Genomic DNA, 19600 nt, shown 5'->3' with positions numbered 1-19600 from the left:
TTGGCTGGTTGGTTGAATGGCTAGCTGGCTGGTTGAATGGCTGACTGACTGACTGACTGACTGACTGACTGACTGACTGACTGACTGACTGACTGACTGACTGACTGATTGATTGGCTAGTTGGTTGAATGGCTAGCTGGCTGGTTGAATGGCTGACTGACTGGCTGACTGACTGACTGACTGACTGACTGACTGACTGACTGACTGACTGACTAGCTGAGTGACTGATTGATTGGCTGGTTGGTTGAATGCCTAGCTGGCTGGTTGAATGGCTGACTGACTGACTGACTGACTGACTGACTGACTGACTGACTGACTGACTGACTAGCTGAGTGACTGATTTATTGGCTGGTTGGTTGAATGGCTAGCTGGCTGGTTGAATGGCTAACTGACTGACTGACTGACTGACTGACTGACTGACTGACTGACTGACTGACTGACTGACTGACTAACTGAGTGACTGATTGATTGGCTGGTTGGTTGAATGGCTAGCTGGCTGGTTGAATGGCTGACTGACTGACTGACTGACTGACTGACTGACTGACTGACTGACTGACTGACTGACTGACTAACTGACTAGCTGAGTGACTGATTGATTGGCTGGTTGGTTGAATGGCTAGCTGGCTGGTTGAATGGCTGACTGACTGACTGACTGACTGACTGACTGACTGACTGACTGACTGACTGACTGACTAGCTGAGTGACTGATTGATTGGCTAGTTGGTTGAATGGCTAGCTGGCTGGTTGAATGGCTGACTGACTGGCTGACTGACTGACTGACTGACTGACTGACTGACTGACTGACTGACTGACTGACTAGCTGAGTGACTGATTGATTGGCTGGTTGGTTGAATGGCTAGCTGGCTGGTTGAATGGCTGACTGACTGACTGACTGACTGACTGACTGACTGACTGAGGCAGAGAGACAGGTAGGTGTTGGCAGGGTTGGTTTGGTTTGGAGTGTTGAGGTTTTATGATATTGTAGAGACAGAGAGGTTCAAAGCTTAATTAGACTTGTATCTTTGAGCCATGAGTCAGTAGAGAGGGAGAAAGAGGCAGACAGGCAGAGAGACAGGAAAAACAGGGAGGAAGAAAAGCTATTTGCACTGTACCTATAGGTCAGTATGGTGTAGAGTTGTATACTTGAATCAAGAGTAAATATAGACGCAGATACGAAGGCGGGCAAGCTGAGAGAGAGGGAAAGAAAGGGTCTGAATGAAAGGGAGGAGTCAGGCCTGCAGAAGGGGAGCTTTTGGTATTGTTTACTGATTAGTGTGATAAAGTGTTGTGTTGTGTTGTGAGGTGCAGAGAAAGAGAGAGAGGCTTGTGTGGTGATATTTCATGTTGATGTACAGCAATATGAAATAGTTCTCAGGAGAGAGAGAAAGAGATAGAAATTAGTGACACACACACACACACACACACACACACACACACACAGTAATACTCTATAGAAACCTATTTCTTTCCTAATTTGTCTATCTCCATCTTGTTTTTCATTGTAAGTCATTAATGTTTATCTTGTATTGTCTTGGCATTATTAAAACATGAGGTATATTATTATTAGTGGTTGTAGTTTTGTATCACAACATTAACTTATATTAGTTTTGCCTGAAAATCTCTCGTTTTCTAACATTCTCCCATCCTGCAGGCCTGAGTCCAGACCGAGACCCAGAGAAATGTAAACAAACGCACCAGTCAGACTTGATATAGGAGTGAATTTGTTGCTTTTTAAAGCGGCAGTCGGTCTGTACATGTGTGAGGTGGCGAGGGGTGTCGCCAGGGGGCGGCTAGTAGCGTCTGCCACCAGGGAAATATGTAAAAACATAAAAAAGACGCTTCTCAAGAAAGGTAAGGCCGGTTGCAGCTTTTATTTTTTCTTTATTTCTTTCCATCAGGTTAGGTTTATATTAATTCAGTTAGTTAGGTTTGCTTAAGTCTCTCTCTCTCTCTCTCTCTCTCTCTCTCTCTCTCTCTCTCTCTCTCTCTCTCTCTCTCTCTCTCTCTCTCTCTCTCTCTCTCTGTGGTGCTAATGGTGCAGGAAGGCCTTGTCTACCTGCACCATAAGCCACTATACCATGCGTCACTGTACATTTAAACTGTACCCCAAAAACTTAACCTAACTGGCCCTCACTTAAAAAAAAATATATCGTTTTTTTTTGTGTTCTTAATATTTCAGTGCTACAATACCACATCACTGTACCCTATGATGCTAATGGTGCAGGAAGGCCTTGTCTACCTTCACCATAAGCGACTGTACCATGCGTCACTGTACCTTAAAACTGTACCACAAAAACAACCTAACTGGCCCTCACCTGAAAAAAAATATCTTTTTTTTTTTGTGTTTGCTTAATATTTCAGTGCTACAGTACCACAGCACTGTACTCTATGGTGCTAATGGTGCAGGAAGGCCTTGTCTACCTTCACCATAAGCCACTGTACCATGTGTCACTGTACCTTAAATCTGTACCACAAAAACAACCTAACTGGCCCTCACCTGAAAAAAAATCTCTTTTTTTTAACCTAACCTAACCTAACCTAACCTAACCTTACCTAACCTAACCTAACCTAACCTAACCTGACCTGACCTGACCTAACCTAACCTAACCTAACCTAACCTGACCTAACCTAACCTAACCTAACCTAACCTAACCTGACCTGACCTAACCTAACCTAACCTAACCTAACCTAACCTAACCTAACCTAACCTATCCTAACCTAACCGAGACATTAAAAATTAGTCACAAGGCAAAAAGACGATTCAAAGTGACTGACATACCAAGCAATTAATTAGTGAAATCAGTCTTTGTTGACTACTCCAAAGCCTTTCAGTTTGTCGACCTCAGTATACTGTTAGGAAAAAGTGCATTATTAAGACATTATTAGTGGTTGTATCACGGTATTTTATAATAGACTTATAACTAGTTTCCCCTGAAAATCTTTCGTTTTCTATCATTCTTTCATTCTACACGCCTGAGCCCTGACAGAGACCCAGAGAAATGTAAACAGGCACGAGTCAGACTTGATATAGGGCTGAATTTGTTGCTTTTCAGAGAGGGGCAGTCGGTCTGTACATGCGTGAGGTGGCGAGAGGCGTGTCCAGGGGGCGGCTAGTAGCGTGTGCCACCGTGGAAATATGTACAGACATAAAGAAGACGCCCTCAAGAAAGGTAAGGCCGGTTCCAGCTTTTATTTTTATTTATTTATTTCCATCCCGGCCTGGGACCCCCCCTTTCCCGAGTCCTGAGGTGTTGGGGGACGGCCCGGGGGTGCTGTGTGCCCGTGAGTGTACCAGGTGCTCAAGCTTATACAAAACAAGGAAAGTTTGAAGCATTTTTAGAGGGGCAGTCGGTCTGTACATGCGTGTACATTAATTTTGAGGTGTTCCTTGTCATCCCCTGTCACTCCTGCCTGCCTCTGTCACCTCTACCAATCCCTGTCAAGCTCTGCCAAGCCCTTTGTCACCTCTCAAGTAATGAGGTGGCTTGAGATGTGAGATTTTAAACAGAAGCCTTTGCTGTCACCCCTGCCAAGCCCTACCAAACCCTGTCAGCCCCCACCAAGGCCCTCTCAAGCCACCACTCAACCCCCTACCGAGACCTATCAGCTCTATAATCTGAAAAAAGTGCAGTGTCTTAGGAGGGATTGATTAAGTAAACAGTTACTTATGGCCAAAATGGAACTATATGGAGATTAAGTAGAGATTAGAATAGAAGCTGAAATTGAGCAGGATAGTTACAATCACAGACTTCCAACTTGCTACTCCTTGGTGTGAAAGAATCTGCAGGAAATTAAGTACATGGCAACTCCTGTTAGTCCCTCATGTGTTCTTGAAAGCAGACTGACAGATTCAGTGTGTGACATGCTGACGTGGGGGAAGGCTGTCTGGTGGCTGCTCTATGCTGTAGCTAACAAAATGGTTGTGTTTCAAGTGTTGTCATGCCTGGAAAGTCTACAGGTCATCATTACTAGTATAAATGTGTACTACAATGGTGAAATTTAGAGAAAAAATGTGCTGTTTATGTATTGGCAGGGAAAGATTTGTGCTCATCAAGACAATGATAAAAATTTTTTTTTATTATTATTATTATTACTATTTTTTTTCTTTTACTTGTTTTGCTGTAAGATGAGACTACAATAACTGCCCCTTGATGCCCTATAAGGTACCGCCAAGCACCAAGGGGCGGCCACCACGGTGTACAGTGAAGCACGTCCCAGCATCCCTGTCACCATCTTTTCCCTGCCAATAATTATGCATTACATTTCCCAACTAATTTCATTCTAGTGCAACATTTCTACTACTAATGGTGGCCTGTACACTTCCCAGCATGACCAGTACAGCACTTCAAACAAACACAGCCTTTTCTTAGCCACAGCAAGGTGCAGCCACGACAGACAGCCTTCCCTAAGTCAGCATGTCACACTGCATCCATAACACTGAGCTTCCAGGAACACATCTGGGGGACTGATACAAGTTGCTGTGTAGGTCATTTGTCCCAGCAGACTCTTTCACACCAAGCAGGCATGAGGTGGTAGTCTGTGCAGTGCGTCAGTGCTTGGAATTTTGAACCGGTCTTGCTGCATCTATGGCCCAGAGACCAAACACAGACCAAACAGAGGGCTAGCTGAACCTAACACAAACCAAACAGACGCCCACCAGAACCATACACAGGCCCACAGAACTAACTGACTGGCTGGCCGGCTGACTCGCTGGCTGAGTGACTGACTGACTGACTGACTGACTGGCTGGCTGGCTGGCTTGCTGGCTGGCTTACTAACTGACTGACTGACTGACTGACTGGCTGGCTGAGTGACTGATTGACTGGCTGGTTAGCTAGTTGGGTGGCTAGCTGGTTGGTTGAATGGCTGACTGACTGACTGACTGACTGACTGACTGACTGACTGACTGACTGACTAGCTGAGTGACTGATTGATTAGCTGGTTGGTTGAATGTTTAGCTGGCTGGTTGAATGGCTGACTGACTGACTGACTGACTGACTGACTGACTGACTGACTGACTGACTGACTGACTGACTGACTAGCTGAGTGACTGATTGATTGGCTGGTTTGTCGAATGGCTAGCTGGCTGGTTGAATGGCTAACTGACTGACTGACTGACTGACTGACTGACTGACTGACTGACTGACTGACTGACTAACTGAGTGACTGATTGATTGGCTGGTTGGTTGAATGGCTAGCTGGCTGGTTGAATGGCTGACTGACTGACTGACTGACTGACTTACTGACTGACTGACTGACTAACTGACTAGCTGAGTGACTGATTGATTGGCTGGTTGGTTGAATGGCTAGCTGGCTGGTTGAATGGCTGACTGACTGACTGACTGACTGACTGACTGACTGACTGACTGACTAGCTGAGTGACTGATTGATTGGCTAGTTGGTTGAATGGCTAGCTGGCTGGTTGAATGGCTGACTGACTGGCTGACTGACTGACTAACTGACTGACTGACTGACTGACTGACTGACTGACTGACTGACTGACTGACTAGCTGAGTGACTGATTGATTGGCTGGTTGGTTGAATGCCTAGCTGGCTTGTTGAATGGCTGACTGACTGACTGACTGACTGACTGACTGACTGACTGACTGACTGACTGACTGACTGACTAGCTGAGTGACTGATTGATTGGCTGGTTGGTTGAATGGCTAGCTGGCTGGTTGAATGGCTAACTGACTGACTGACTGACTGACTGACTGACTGACTGACTGACTGACTGACTGACTAACTGAGTGACTGATTGATTGGCTGGTTGGTTGAATGGCTAGCTGGCTGGTTGAATGGCTGACTGACTGACTGACTGACTGACTGACTGACTGACTGACTGACTGACTGACTGACTGACTGACTAACTGACTAGCTGAGTGACTGATTGATTGGCTGGTTGGTTGAATGGCTAGCTGGCTGGTTGAATGGCTGACTGACTGACTGACTGACTGACTGACTGACTGACTGACTGACTGACTGAGTGACTGATTGATTGGCTAGTTGGTTGAATGGCTAGCTGGCTGGTTGAATGGCTGACTGACTGGCTGACTGACTGACTGACTGACTGACTGACTGACTGACTGACTGACTGACTAGCTGAGTGACTGATTGATTGGCTGGTTGGTTGAATGCCTAGCTGGCTGGTTGAATGGCTGACTGACTGACTGACTGACTGACTGACTGACTGACTGACTGACTGACTGACTAGCTGAGTGACTGATTGATTGGCTGGTTGGTTGAATGGCTAGCTGGCTGGTTGAATGGCTAACTGACTGACTGACTGACTGACTGACTGACTGACTGACTGACTGACTGACTGACTGACTGACTGACTAACTGAGTGACTGATTGATTGGCTGGTTGGTTGAATGGCTAGCTGGCTGGTTGAATGGCTGACTGACTGACTGACTGACTGACTGACTGACTGACTGACTGACTGACTGACTGACTGACTAACTGACTAGCTGAGTGACTGATTGATTGGCTGGTTGGTTGAATGGCTAGCTGGCTGGTTGAATGGCTGACTGACTGACTGACTGACTGACTGACTGACTGACTGACTGACTGACTGACTGACTGACTGACTGACTAGCTGAGTGACTGATTGATTGGCTAGTTGGTTGAATGGCTAGCTGGCTGGTTGAATGGCTGACTGACTGGCTGACTGACTGACTGACTGACTGACTGACTGACTGACTGACTGACTAGCTGAGTGACTGATTGATTGGCTGGTTGGTTGAATGGCTAGCTGGCTGGTTGAATGGCTGACTGACTGACTGACTGACTGACTGACTGACTGACTGAGGCAGAGAGACAGGTAGGTGTTGGCAGGGTTGGTTTGGTTTGGAGTGTTGAGGTTTTATGATATTGTAAAGACAGAGAGGTTCAAAGCTTAATTAGACTTGTATCTTTGAGCCATGAGTCAGTAGAGAGGGAGAAAGAGGCAGACAGGCAGAGAGACAGGAAAAACAGGGAGGAAGAAAAGCTATTTGCACTGTACCTATAGGTCAGTATGGTGTAGAGTTGTATACTTGAATCAAGAGTAAATATAGACGCAGATACGAAGGCGGGCAAGCTGAGAGAGAGGGAAAGAAAGGGTCTGAATGAAAGGGAGGAGTCAGGCCTGCAGAAGGGGAGCTTTTGGTATTGTTTACTGATTAGTGTGATAAAGTTCTGTGTTGTGTTGTGAGGTGCAGAGAAAGAGAGAGAGGCTTGTGTGGTGATATTTCATGTTGATGTACAGCAATATGAAATAGTTCTCAGGAGAGAGAGAAAGAGATAGAAATTAGTGACACACACACACACACACACACACACACACACACACACACAGTAATACTCTATAGAAACCTATTTCTTTCCTAATTTGTCTATCTCCATCTTGTTTTTCATTGTAAGTCATTAATGTTTATCTTGTATTGTCTTGGCAGATGTGGTGAAGACAGTGTTATGCACCACCACACCACCATTACACTTCCTGTCTTGCTTGGTGAATGAACAGAGCACCACTAACATCACATCATTGCATCACCACATCACCACACCACCACCTCCTGTCCTGCCCCAGTGAAATAGAACATCACCACCACATCACCACATCAAGAGTCAGTGATTGGTGAGTACAGCAATTAGTATTTATATGCATGTAGTGTACTGTAATCTTGTTCATGTATGTATGTTGTGTGGACACAACCTTCCTGGCACACACTGACTTCACTTGACCTCATCTCACCAGGACACAAAGAACACACCTGACCTGTCATCATTCCTGACATACACTCACCCACCCAGACTTCACTACACACACACACACACACACACACACACACACACACATTATTATTATTGTTATTATTATTATTATTATTATTATTATTATTATTATTATTATTATTTTTATTATTATTATTATATTTCTCTTCTCTCTCTATAATTATTTATTTATTTATTCATCCGTTTCTTTATTTTGATGAAAAGAAATTATTAACATATGAGGCGCGCGGTACAACAACGACGTACGTACAACAACGACGTAACCGTGTTTTTGCCTGCTCCGTGTGGTAGAAGGGTGTAAAAGTCTCGTGGTGATGTCGGCCAAGTCATATTCGACCATCTAAGCACCTGTACTAAGGCTCAAAGTCGAGCGTAGTGCGGAGAAAATTTCTCTGGACTAACATCTCGAAAGCGGTACAACAACGACGCAACCTGCTCCTCCCAGCCTCACGTGCGTATGGCCAATCAGCGGTGCGGTTGCAGCCGCCCGGCGCGGGCGAGCCAATCACAGCACCGCTGCCATGTTTACCAGCGCCGTTGCCATGGTGACAACACACTCACCATGTGCTCATCCACTCTGCCCTTTAACACGCCCGAGCACAGACGCACGCTACCTTTCTCGTGACTCTTTACGCAACTATGGCTACTAGAGTGCAGACGAAAGTGTCACAGCATCCTGCTGTGGCCACCAGCCTTACGTAAGTTTTTTAAATCCCCAGTCAACCCGACTTAGTGGGTTGAAGGGGGATTTAAAGGGTTGGTAAATCCGCTAAGGGCATTGCCAGGATCAAACAGACGTATCCTGGTAATCAACTTAACTGTCTCAAGCCAGTGTAAAGGATGAGAGCCAACTATATTCATTGAATACAAAAAAAAAAAAAAAAAATCGTTTCTTCATAATGTTCTTGACATAGCGGCTTTCCATTAATACTTACCAGAATGCATGCACAAACATAAAATTATCAGCATTACACACTGTTAGTCATAGCAGGACGTCAAAGTTATGGTAGGAGTAATAACGTGCCGGTAATGAGTAAGTTTTATTTTTTACGCTCGGAAAAAAATTCATAAAAAATTTATTTATGTACCAATCTTCATGAAACTTTCACTTAATACTATGTGTACTAGGCTCTAACACATTATTAACAAATGAAAACAATATCGGGAAAAAAAATTATTACCTACGGTATACGCGTTAATTAACGCGTAAGTCATCCACCCAAAATCGTCACCTATCACTTCGAAACCTACATCCCCAAACAGAACTACCCAAGACCTTTCAAATGATGTATAATACTTACTTATTTAAGGGTATCCTTTTGTGCGCAATCAGTGTTTAACTTTGAGCGCGTTTTTCTCGAAACTTCCATTTCTCGGTTACGTCGTTGTTGCGCCGCGCGCCTCATATATCAATTTAATCTCTCTCTCTCTCTCTCTCTCTCTCTCTCTCTCTCTCTCTCTCTCTCTCTCTCTCTCTGAATCTGTTTCTCATTTTTCAGAACAGATTCTTTTCCATCTAATTATGAAACCTAACTCTCTCTCTCTCTCTCTCTCTCTCTCTCTCTCTCTCTCTCTCTCTCTCTCTCTCTCTCTCTCTCTCTCTCTCTCTCTCTCTCTCTAATGAACCCTCCAGTTTTTTTTTTTTTTTTTATAATACGAGTGTAAATATTTTGCATGGTGGCTTCACAATGCCGCAGTGCCACTGAAAAAATATTATGATGTTTTTTGAGTGGCGAACAGTCTGGGTTTTTTTTTTCTTAATTGAATGAGTGAAAGACTCTGATTCTTTATGTACGTGTGTGTGGCTGAATATGTGTATGTGTGTGTGTGTCTATGTGTGTTTGTGTACAGGCCTCTTCTCTAGTGTCACAATGCCATAAGTGATGGTGCTTCGTGTGCAGGTGTGTATTACGTGTATAAGGTGTGTGAGTGCGTACAGTGCCACATAGAGCCCTACAGTGCCAGACCAGGGGAGTGAAACAAATCTGGCATCTTCGTAGTGACGTCATGGCGCGCGCGCGCGCAGCTACTCGGTTCATTCCAGTGATCGAAAAGTATAATAGCGAATCTTGTCTCCCAGCCTGCAGCCAGCCCTAGCCTGACCCGCCAGACATGTGTCCCAGGCCTTCCCCTAGCCTGTAGAGCCATGTAAGCCTGCAGGTCAAGGTCAGGTAAAAAAAAAACAGGCCGTAACGTAAAAGATCAAGACATTTACGAAGACTGTCTTTGATGGGCTCAGGTCCTCCGTGCAGACCACCAACAAGCAAGAGATTGACGAAATACAGGTTGTGAAGACGCTGCAAGCTGATGCCTTCAGAGATCGCGAAGGTAATAGTCACACATGCTCACCCTGCACTTATCACCCTGATAGTCCAAGATAGTAGTGACATTAGTGGTTCTTCAATGTCCGCCTCCCTCTCTCCCTCTCTCTCTCTCTCTCTCTCTCTCTCCGCTGCCTGTCACCAACTTGGCCCTCTCTTCATTCGTTTTTTTTTCAGTTTTCTTATCTCCTGCGCTTATTATTACCGCCATACTGCGTGTATAGATAGTTTATACACCCATACATCTGCCATGAATGTATTACCGTGATAGTCCAAGCTGTCAGTGAGATTGATAGTACGTGTTTGGACCCCTCTCCCCACCATCCGACACCAAACAACCGCCTTGTCGCTAACATTTTTCCTTATTTCTTCCCTGATACGCTTATTTATACATCTATACTGCGTTCATACATAGATTATACATTGATACATGTACCCTGAGTTCCTGTGCATGTAAAAATGTGTCTATAGTACGAAAAATAACAAGATAATTTTTCCATATTTTTCCTTCCTTTCCCCGCCCTCACCAAAACATCGGTGCCCTTCTTTTTTTCATTGTTTCTTCTCATTCACGCCCATAGGTGAATTATTCATTTACACATCTACTATTCACATCCCAGCCCGATAATCCTAGTCTGTAGTTAAATAAGATACTTTGTGTTAGTCAGCGTCACCTATGCCTGCATCTCCATCCCCTCCCTCTCTGTCATCCCAGACTGACAATATTAATTTCTCCTCACCTACGCTTATTTATATGCCAATATACTGTTCATACATATTTCATACATACATACATGTCATGTTTCTCTGTATATATAGATTTCTACCTGTAATGATAAAAGTATAAATGTATGCCTTGGGTCTGGCAGGTAAATGAATCTTCAGTTTGTTTTCTTAATTTCTTCATGTCACTATACCACAGCACTGTACCCTATGGTGCTAGTGGTGCAGGAAGGCCTTGTCTACCTACACCATAAACCACTGTACCATGCATCACTGTAACTTTAAACTGTAGCACAAAAACTTAACCTAACTGTGATGTTCCTAGACCTCCTAAACGATTTCCAAGAGTGGTGAATCAACTTGCAAGACTCCCACTGTTGCAGTACCATGTCAGTGTACATTGTGGTGTTAATGGTGCAGTACAAGGGCCTGGCAGTGTACCATGTGCCATAGTACCTCAAAAACACCTGTAAGACTGTTTTTCTTCTTTTCCTCTGATATATTTGTTTATTTATTTATTTATTACAATTTTTTATCTATTGTTTTGGTTTGCTTCAGAATCCTGAATCATGTGTTTTTTTTTTCTATTTATTTTTATTATTTTATTTATTTATTTCTATATAATTAGATTTGGTTAGGTTAGTTCGGCTGAGTTAGGTTGGCTTCAGTTCATCAAAGTTAGGTCAGGTTAGGTTACGTCAGGTCAGGTTAGTCTAGAATAATTTACGTTAGGTTAAGTTAGGTTACGTTAGGTTAGGTTAAGTTAGCTTACATTAGGTTAGGTCAGGTCAGGTTAAGTTAGGTTAGGTTAGGTCATCCCCTGTCAGTCCTGCCTGCCCCTGTCACCTCTACCAATCCCTGTCAAGCTCTGCCAAGCCCTTTGTTACCTCTCAAGTAATGAGGTGGCTTGAGATGTGAGATTTTAAACAGAAGCCTTTGCTGTCACCCCTGCCAAGCCCTACCAAACCCTGTCAGCCCCCACCAAGGCGCTCTCAAGCCCCACCAAGGCCTGTCAACCCCCTACCGAGACCTATCAGCTCTATAATCTGAAAAAAGTGCAGTGTCTTAGGAGGGATTGATTAAGTAAACAGTGACTTATGGCCAAAATGGAATGACTGACTGACTGACTGACTGACTAGCTGAGTGACTGATTGATTGGCTAGTTGGTTGAATGGCTAGCTCCAACACTTGAACTGACCAGTCTTACACCTCAACAGGTCCTCACCTTGTTGTAGGAGAGCTGACAACATGTACCAGCCAGCAGCAACTCCCATGCTAACAGGCTTCTCCCCCGCGGGTATGTAGCACCTCTGGAGTCGCTCGATGAAGAAGAGGATGCTGGCGAGGCCTGTCGTGTTAGCCGGGATGCGCCGGTACAGAGCTGTGTCCGTTGGGGTTGTGTAGGCAAGCATCTTCTTGGCAAGGTCCTCGTAGGTGGCCGCAAACAGTTTACGGCTGTGGGATGAGAACTTGTCTTGTGAATGTGACGTTGGGGTGAGTGTTAATCTGATTTTGTGTTACTATGTTCTGTGGGGAGTGGGTGTTAATGTGATTTTTTGTTAACTGAATGCTGTGTCTGACCTCCTGAGGTGTAGTATGGTGGGCCACAAGATTGTCCCTTTCCACTAGGGGCTGACAGATGATATTAAGAGTGTGAATGTGTGTGTGGTGTTAACGTGCTGGAGTGTGCACAGCCAGGAGTGTTTGGGGAATGAAAATAAAAGGAGTTATGGATGTTTAAAAATGCATCTTTTGAGAGCTAAGTATACAAGAAAGTTGGTGTGTTTGGGGAATGAGTAAACAATGAAGAAATGTTTTGAGGAACTGGGTGTGCAGAGGCAGGAGTGTTTGGAGAATGAGAATACAGGAAGACAGGAATGATTTGGGAATAAGTGTACAAGAAAGGAGTGTTTGAGTGACAATATATAAGGAAGAGGTGTTTTGAAAATGAGAGTACAAGGAATGAGCATTTTGGGAGTTAATATACAAGGAAGCAAGTATTTAAGGGACAAGTATACAAGATTATTTTCCTGTCATATGTCATTATACAATGTTTTTCTTTGTTATATACATCATTCCCTTTCACTTTTCATATCTTGTGTTCTCGTCATTCTGATGTAATGTTACAGATAGAGAATGTTTGGTGTCAAATTTTCACTAATTTCATATGTGTATAAACTTTCATTTCATTGACTTTTTTTTACTATTACTACTATATTTTCTTGCTTTTTAAACAAGTCTTTTCTTTCAGAGGAGGGAAGCACAGGGGAAGAGGAGGACGAGGAGGAAGAGAGTTAAGAGTCACAAGAGGAGGAGGAAGGTGGAAAGAAAGAGGAAGGAGAGGAGGAGGAGGAGGAGGAGGAAGATGGAGAAGGAAAGGAGAAAGATAAGAAGGAAGGAAATGCCGCAGAAGGAGAAGGTGAGTTGTTAATAAGGTTTTGTGTGACAAGTTTTCTGAAAATTTTATTTGTTTACATGAAGTTCGTTTTGTATATATTACTCTTAATATACTACTTCTCCCACCACATGCAATTTGTCTGTCTGCTGTTGTGGTTCTTTCATTTCTTGTTCCCTTTCCTGAATATACCATTTCCTTAGTTTCATATCTAGTACCCTCCAATAAAATTTCTGCTTCTCGGTCTCTGTACTTCTCTCGTTTTTTTTGCTTGGCTTCATTCCTCAGATCCTTCTCTTTTTCCCTTTCTTCCAAGTTCATATCTCTTTTTTACCCAAATATTCTTGTATTCTGAATTTTCAGCCAGCTTCCCAGTTCTCACTAGGATCTCCTTTACTGTAACTTGGGATCTCATTCTCACTTTTAATGGTCTTTTACCTCCTTCACTATATTTTCAAATTCTATATGCTTCTTCCACTTCTCATTCCAGTCCCTGTTCTTCACCTTGGACCATTGTAATAATTTTCCTTACCAACTCCTCTCTCTCTCTCTCTCTCTCTCTCTCTCTCTCTCTCTCTCTCTCTCTCTCTCTCTCTCTCTCTCTCTCTCTCTCTCTCTCTCTCTCTCTCTCTCTCTCTCTCTCTCTCTCTCTCTCTCTCTCTCTCTCTCTCTTATTCCCTTTTCTTCCTTTCTTCCTTCCCTCCTATCTTTGTTTCTCCCTCCTCCTCCTCCTCCTCCTCCTTCCTCCTCCTCCTCCTCCTCCTCCTCCTCCTCCTCCTCCTCCTCCTCCTCCTCCTCCTCCTCCTCCTCCTCCTCCTCCTCCTTCATTCTACCTAACAAGAAATAATAGATTCAAGATTATACCCAAACGTTTTAAATCCCACAAGGCCAAACATTTTTTCTTTAATCGTATAGTAAATATATGGAGTAAACTTCCTGCAGAAATTGTGAACAATATTGAAATTGTGAAAGCAATATTATTGAATCAGTTCATCCTAAACATTTGCACTTTTTTTTTCCACAGAGCAATAAGAAATTAGAATTGACAGAGAAACCAGACAAGGGACTGCATTTGAAGAAGCACAAGAACCAAGAAATTACATCATTCAATGAAATGACAACATAATCTAAAGTAAGAATTTACATAGCTTTCATTTTGGTTTACATTCTGAAAGGTAACAGTAACATGGATATGTTTTTATATTGAAATCTTTCTCTGATTGCATACAAATGGTACCAATCAACAAATAATAATGTAATACTTAGAAGCTGGGAATTCAAATCACTGGTAGATAAAATGAACCACCATTCTAGAGTGTACATAACTAAGGAATTAATATACTGGTTAACTGTCACACCAGCATGAACAGAATAGCAACAATTGTTGAGTAGAGTCTGTAGGAGGCAGGGAAGGAGGCATGTAGTCAGTTTTTAGAGAGCAGTTATTATGAAATCAGCTGTAGAATATTCCTAAGATGCAATACTACTGGAGTCTGTCAGCTTGAAGACAGTTTATTAAAGAAGGGAAGTTCATGAGATATAAAGCCTTTGATTATTCAGTTTCATTTCCAAAGTAACATTTATTTATTGGTGTGTTGCTTCCTGTAAATAGTAAAGCCTTGACAGCACTGCATCTCTCACACCACGCTGTAACTGTTGAGGAGAACCCTAACCCTTAGAGAGAGGAGGAGGGAATCCTTGGTTTATGTTCAGTAAAGCCCTGTATTCTTGTCATGGCAATGTAGAATGGAGGCGTCATTGGTTTATGTTCAGTAAAGCCCTGTATTCTTGTCATGGCAATGTAGAATGGAGGCGTCCTTGGTTTATGTTCAGTAAAGCCCCGTATTCTTTGTCATGGCAATGTAGAATGGAGGCGTCCTTGGTTTATGTTCAGTAAAGCCCTGTATTCTTGTCATGGCAATGTAGAATGGAGACCGTCATTGGTCACATACTGTTCTAATGTAATCTAATGTAATCTAATGGAATCATGAAGGTGTAAAAATGCAGGATATGGACATCATCAGCTTTTGTCATTAAGGGTGGTAAAGTGAAAGGATTTGTTAATCACTTTGGTCTTTAGTTGATGCTTCTGGTGAGGCTTTCCTGTTTAAACTTGGCATAATATATATAAAATGATGTGGCATGTTAAACAAGTTAACTTACTGCCTTCTTGTGTCTTTCACAGATAGAAATCAAAAACGTCACAAGACAGAATAGTGAGCTGCATGCACTTATCACAGAGTATAAAGTCACTCCCTCAGAGGAAAAAGACAAGGATGGCATGTCTTCATGTGAGAACTCAGAAGCCTAAATGTGAGCTACCATCCACATGAATATATATTTGTATATCAAACTGACATTCTCCTTGGAGGGAGGCTTTCCAAAGTGCACACACACACACACACACACACACACACACACACACACACACACACACACACACACACACACACACACACACACACACACACACACACACACATCTCTGCATCAGGACTCAACAGCCAGACTGATAAACAATTACTTCACCCAAGATGATCAGCTGATAGGATTAGCTGTGGATGAGCCTCCTGTGGTGACTAGGAGTACAAAAGCCAGCAGCTAATTTTGGGAGCTGCCAGTCATCATGGTCCTGGTGTCTGAGGTGCTGCTTTTGCATTTTCCCAGTCATGGGTCGAGGCTACATCACATTTATTCATTCACAGTTGCTCTTAGTTATCTCTGTTACAAGTTAAAATTTTTCCTGGCTCCACAGACATTTCTGGTGCATCTAACCCTCTCTCCATTGCCCTTCTATTTCCCTTAGTCTTATACCCACTTCTTACATTACGTCTAATTACTTCCATTGGTCATTCTTGTCTGGCCCTCTGTTGCATCAATTTTTCACCTCCAGGTACAGATACCAAGGGGAAATTGCTGGGTCAAGTGGCTACACTGACATCTGAGGTTAGCAGGTTGGAGAGTGAGTGCAGCAGTCTTCAGGTTCAGCTAGACTGTGAGAGGGATAAGTATAACAAACTGCTGGGAGAATCTCTTGCTCATGAAAAGTTGTCTGAAGATGTCATAACTGAACCAAAAGGTAAGAAAGTTTATATTCTCTAATAATAAAGCAAATAATTTTTCCTCACTGTTGCTCAATTTTTTGAATTAATAACAAAATAAAAGCATTGTTATTGGATTTGTTTATTGAGGCTGTATTAAGAAAAGTTGAGAGAAACAAACTTATTGTTTTATCAGGAGAAACAACAGGATTGGGAGGAACTGAGCTTTAACAGAAGCTGCAACAACTGCAGGAGGCTCACAGGGTCCTGGAGAGCAGGTTAACTTGCAGCATGAAGGAGGTGGCTGAGCTAAGTGACAGGAAGTAGCAGCTTAAGCATGCTGTAGTGCATGAGGAGACAGAGTCCATCGGTGTATGCATGTTTTTTTGCTCATTTGAATCATCTGTAAAAGTGAAGTGGAGGAAGTGTTTACTGTTTACTGTATGCCATTTCCTTGGTCTTTTAATGAAGAATTTTATCCTTCTTCAGGTGACTACATCACCATCTACCAGTTGCAGCGAGGAGTGATGAAGCAACAAGCTCGAGAACGCGAGTTAGACCTTGCCAGCCTCCATCATGAATGAGAGGAAATGAAGCAAAACCACTCTGCAGGTTAGTGCTCTCTTTTGCATCTCACACACTTCATATTCATGTCATGGCAGATTAGTGATTTCTGCTGCATCTCACACACTTCTTATTCAATTGCTGGCAGGTTAGTGATCTCTGCTGCATCTCACACACTTCTTATTCAATTGCTGGCAGGTTAGTGATCTCTGCTGCATCTCAAACGGTTCTTATTCAGGTGTTGACCAAAGTACTAAGCCTTCATATCATTACCTTGCTCTGTGATGGAGGCTACACCATCTGGCATCTAGCTGAGATTTAATGTTGCAGTAAAGCTTCCATATGAGTTCATGTAGAGCAAAATGTTTTCAAATGCCAGGGAAGTAGTGTAATGTAACCTTCCAGAGAAATCTATCCCTCATTTATTAGTTAACAGGAGTGTTTAATGTACTTAATGTGATTAGCCAGGATCAAGGGTCAACTTCTTCACTGACCATTTACTCTCAGGTGATGTATCTGTCCTCCATGAGTCACCAGAGACACATAAGGTGTTGTAAGTGAAATTTCATCTATTAGATTTATTCAAAATGTGAATTAACACAGTTGTTTCCTGCAGGATTTGATATCAAAGCTGGTGCAGGAAAAGGAAGCAGATCATGACCTTCAGCAGCTCGAGAAGATAAGCAGCGTCCTTAAGAGTCCAGTTGCTATCTTTAGCAGTGTTGGTGAGTAGTAAAAACTGAGCCATCTTATGAAGTGCAACGAAACATTATTATTATCTTCATAATTTTCTTGAAATAAACAGATTTCTGTGGCATGTTGCTCATTAGCACTTTAATATCAGATAACACCAGTTATTTATGTAATGATGTAATGTACTAAGTAGATGAAATACAAGTGGCATCTGCTAACACTCTTGATGTGGAACAGGAACCAGTGAGTCTGAGACACCCACCAGCAGTGGAAAGCTGGCTGACGAGCGCCTCAAGCACTCTGAAAAGGTGGAGCAACAACAAGAAACAGAAAATTGCATCCATCATTCTTTGCCTGAGGAGGGAATTGATGCTCTGTTGACCCTTCACACTGATGTCCCTCATGAGGAGGCAGAATATGAATCCTACAGAACTTGCCCATAGAAAGACCCAAAACTGTTACTGCTGCCACACTGCCACCACTTCCACTGACACCAAAAGCCCAACTGTGCAGAGAATCCTGGACCTCCGCAATGAAATGGAGTCCACCAGTCACCTGGAGCACTTTAGCCTCCAAAAGTTTCCATCCGTGTCCATTGTGTTTGGGTAAACTTATCACTGTATAAGGGGACAAGTATCAGTGTATGGTTACTATATACTCATTTGTACTTAAAGATGTCATGTCACAGTCATTCTCTCTCTCTCTCTCTCTCTCTCTCTCTCTCTCTCTCTCTCTCTCTCTCTCTCTCTCTCTCTCTCTCTCTCTCTCTCTCTCTCTCTCTCTCTCTCTCTCTCTCTCTCTCTCTCTCTCTCTCTCTCTCTCTCCTCTCTCTCTCTCTCCTCTATCTCTCTCTCCTCTCTCTCTCTCTCCTCTCTCTCTCTCTCTCTCTCTCTCTCTCTCTCTCTCTTCTCTCTCTCTCTCTCTCTCTCTCTCTCTCTCTCTCTCTCTCTCTCTCTCTCTCTCTCTCTCTCTCTCTCTCTCTCTCTCTCTCTCTCTTTCTTTCCTTTCTCTTTCTTTCTTTCTTTCTTTCTTTCTTTCTTTCTTTTTTGCATATTTTACTGCTTTAACATTCCTCCCCCACAGTAATTTTTTCATCTACTTTATGACTGCAGTAGTTTTATCATCCCTGTGTATGCCGTATCCACTCTGAAACTGTAATTCACCAATCAGCTCAAATGTGTCTCTGTTTTGATAATCATTAATTTGTTTCAGCTACACAACCACTCTGATAAGGGACAAAATCTACTTCACCAGTCATCTATGTCATACAGTCATATATATTCATACATATGACAAAATACTCTTCCTAAGACATTTCTTATTTTCTCTTCTCAAGTGACCTGTCCATCTATCTAAGGTACCACATAACATTTAAAACTTACAATATTGCATTTAATTCATGAACATTTTTTTGTCTATGTAGACTTGAAATTGTATTGCGTATAGACTATCTCTCATTCTATACCTAACACCTGTTCCTAAGAATCCCCAGGTGATAGCCATGGTGACTGGCTGGTCTCCTACTGAGTGGCTGGGGTTTTCCAAAAGTGAGGGTTGGTGTTCTATACCATACCATGTGCCCTGTTTGTATTCCTTCTCTATCCTCTGTATTATATTCTATGTAAAGATGGTGCTGGGGTGGGATCTACTTCTTATTCCCTAAAAGTGATGAGGAGTGACACTGGGCAGCATTAATTTGCTCCTTAGAGATGGCTGGGTTCCTGTGGATGAGTGGGCCATGCTGTGCTTTGTCAAGGATGGTGTTTGGTATTGTGATGACTCTTGCCACAATCAAGTGTCTCCCAAAGAGTAGTGGAGTACCTATGTATGGTGTTGACCCAAGCTGTCCAGGTCTCATCCAATGCCTTAATATGATTTAGATGATCAAAATGGTTTAACTCACCATTTAATCAGCTGACTGATTTGAATGGAGAAGTATGTAATGTGTTGTAGCCTAACCATCCCTGCCAGCATGGTCAGACTCTTGGTAGTAACCTGAAATGCTCCTAGGTAGTGAGTATCATTGCACATAATGATCTTTACTTTGTCAGTAATTCAATGATACTGAATATTACTCTACTGGA

The 19600-nt window shown here is 42.9% G+C and overlaps 1 long non-coding RNA gene across 5 annotated transcripts; it reads left to right on the top strand.

Annotated features, from left to right (window-relative positions):
* Window positions 1–3032: 3032 nt before the first annotated feature.
* On the top strand, window positions 3033–17899 carry LOC135099498 (uncharacterized). 5 transcript variants are annotated; one of them, XR_010268040.1, is made up of 11 exons: window positions 3033–3170; window positions 7437–7621; window positions 9860–10107; window positions 12041–12317; window positions 13075–13242; window positions 14243–14350; window positions 16112–16297; window positions 16456–16631; window positions 16749–16871; window positions 17440–17548; window positions 17754–17899. It is a non-coding gene; the product is annotated as an uncharacterized LOC135099498 (long non-coding RNA). The 5 variants fall into 5 exon arrangements; XR_010268041.1 differs by lacking the exon at window positions 3033–3170 and adding an exon at window positions 4468–4482; XR_010268042.1 differs by lacking the exons at window positions 3033–3170; window positions 7437–7621 and adding an exon at window positions 9666–9680.
* Window positions 17900–19600: the final 1701 nt, after the last annotated feature.

Source organism: Scylla paramamosain, unplaced genomic scaffold (genome assembly GCF_035594125.1).
Source record: "Scylla paramamosain isolate STU-SP2022 unplaced genomic scaffold, ASM3559412v1 Contig136, whole genome shotgun sequence".
NCBI classification, from domain to species: domain Eukaryota; kingdom Metazoa; phylum Arthropoda; class Malacostraca; order Decapoda; family Portunidae; genus Scylla; species Scylla paramamosain.
The sequence above is the reverse complement of the archived record's forward strand: the minus strand, read 5'-3'. Positions and strand labels throughout refer to the sequence as shown.